The sequence below is a fragment of the Adiantum capillus-veneris genome, chromosome 7 (assembly GCF_014529385.1).
Source record: "Adiantum capillus-veneris isolate H3 chromosome 7, ASM1452938v2, whole genome shotgun sequence".
Taxonomy (NCBI): Eukaryota; Viridiplantae; Streptophyta; class Polypodiopsida; order Polypodiales; family Pteridaceae; genus Adiantum; species Adiantum capillus-veneris.
This window is the reverse complement of record NC_140937.1, coordinates 5,932,959-5,935,596: the sequence shown is the minus strand read 5'-3', so window position 1 is coordinate 5,935,596 and position 2,638 is coordinate 5,932,959.

The window sequence follows — 2,638 nt, the reverse complement described above, 5'->3', positions numbered from 1 at the left end:
CCATCGGGTTCGGCTTGTTGCTCTAAGGCAGTGCTGATGACAGACCACAAATATTTTTTTCATATGGTAGCCTCTTAACTTTGTTTGCCAAGTGTGAAATCCCTCCACGTTGAATTTCTCTATTCCCTTGTCCCCCATTTGTGCTGATAGAGGGATCTTAGCTTAGGAGACTCTCCTAGCCAGTGTCTGCCTCTTTACACGAGCACAATCGATGATAGAAAATTTATTTGCAAAATTTTGTGCTTGGCTACAAGATTTCAATTTTAATGTCTTCTTAGTAAAATGTGAAGTACCTCTTCACTCGAGGTGAAGTCACCCTTCACATACACCTTTGAGTTCTTCTTTGATGACTGGAATGAGCCTTCGAAGTTGGCTTTGGATACCTTTGGAGATCCCTTTTAAAAGCTTTGTATGCTCGAAGAAGCGTCTTCTACCTTTCTTCTTTAGTGCTTGAGGCCGCCTTTGAATGCCGGTGTAGAAGCTTTGCAAAACTTTGAGGCTTGAGGGGGTTAAATTGACTTGAGAGGGCTGGCCACTCAGTGGGAACAAGGCCTTGAGCTTGGGAGCTTTGAGGTCTTGAGGTAGTAACCTCACGGGACTGCTCCCTTGAGGGAGTTGGAGGTTATGGAGACACTTTCTTGATTATGCTTGTGGGAGTAGTCTCTTAAAAGGTCGATGCTCTATTCGGACAGCGGGGGCAGGACCATGGGAAGGGGGGCCCAAGAGGGGCGGACCCAAAATCTTTAGAGAAAAGAGTTGAGCGCGCGTGTGTTGAGGTCCGTGACCGGACGGCGAGGGCAAACGGTCGTGGCCGATCAGACAGGCGCGGGCGTGGGCAGGAACTGTCGGAGAAGAAATGGGTGTGACTGGCCGGCCAGGGTCCGTTCGGACGCAAAATTTTACAAAAGAACGGCTTACTGCCTGGTTGACGTCCGCCAGTGGGCCTTCACGCACGTGGTCACGCCAATGGTCAACTTGCCTTTAGCCTTATTAGACAGTGGTCCCACTGACCCTATCTCATAAACCCAACAATGGGTAAATGCATTGAATGCTCCTTCCTCCCCACACACACAAAGTGCCTCTGTGGCTCTATTCTGCAAAAAATTCCAGAGAATGAGAGTGAAAAAAGCTAAGCTTGGAGCATGAAGAAGAACAATCGGAATGCAACAATCTTGGGCTCAATGGAAAGCTCTCAAGACAGGCTACGCACACACACCAATCGTAAATGCCAATTTTACTAAAATGAGGAGCAGATTTTGAATGCAAAATGCAAGTTTCTAATGACAAATTAATGAAACCTTATGCTAATTAATCTTCCAATTAGCTAGTGAGTAGTGGCTCAAGAGTCTTTAGCTCAAGAACATGCTCATGCTATCCAATGGAATACTAATTAGGTATGCATTATGCAATAGAAGAGAAAACCTAATGGATCTATCTAATGATGATCAATGAATGCTAATTGTGCAAACATGCCAATGCATAATAGCAAGCCTAGCTAGCATACCCAAGCTCTGATACCAAATGTTAGGAATTGGATCGTGCTAGCTATGGTGGATGAAAGAGAAACATAGCTTCAATGTGTGAGTGTGTGTGTAAGCAAGGTTATCACTCAAGTGAATTAGGTTCCAAGATAGAATTACCTTGGACTCATAAACACAATCTTGAGTATTGACTTAGCTTAGCACAAGCTCACCATAGACAAGCATGTAGTGCAAAATGAAGTTGTTGTTTATTCATTCATGAAATGAGCTTTAAGTAGCTCTACAATCTTACTCCACAATATGTGGGATAAATCCACTCTCCTCTCCTTGACTCACACTTTAGGACACAGCTCACACTTTACAGTGCCTTCGAGTAAAGAGTTCCCAGAGTCAAATATTAACTCCGCAGATCCTGTAGTGATGCCAACTAACCTTGGAGAACAACCTGCGCAAGGAGAGAAAATTCCATGCAGTGTTCCTTTTAAATGCCACAATGAAGGTGGACTTTGTCAAATGCGTCAAAAATCATTACATCAAAGTTTTTGAGTGTAGTCTCTAGAAGAAGCACAAACAGCACTCGCCAAAGCAATATTCTTTACTGGAAGTGCTTTGGTCATGGTAGACAGCAATCATTGGAAGGCTGCTTGGAAGAAAATCGGTGAGTTTGGTCTAGGATTTTCAGCTCCTACTTATCACACGAGAAGAAATTTTTTCTTGGACAAATGTTACATCGAAGTCAAAGAGCATGTTGGCAAAATAATACTTGGGAATATGCTTTCTGGATGTACGATTGTGAGTGATGGCTGGTCAAATGTTCAGAGAAGACCGTTGATCAATATAATGCTAGTTTGTCCAAGGGGAGAAACGTTTATAAAGGTGATTGATAGTTCTGGTGCAATTAAAAGTGGAAAATACATTTTTGAGGTCTTGATTAATGTAATTAAAGAAATTGGTGTTGAACATGTCGTCCAAGTTGTGATGGACAACTCAAAGAATTGTAAAAACGCTAGTAATTAATAAAGAAGTGCTTTCTAAACATTTTTGACAATGGTTGTAATACGCACAGCTTGAACTTGGTGCTGAAAGATTGGTACACTAGCGAAGAAACCACATGGTTCGCCAAAATAATTGATACAGCACGTCAGGTTGTGAAATTT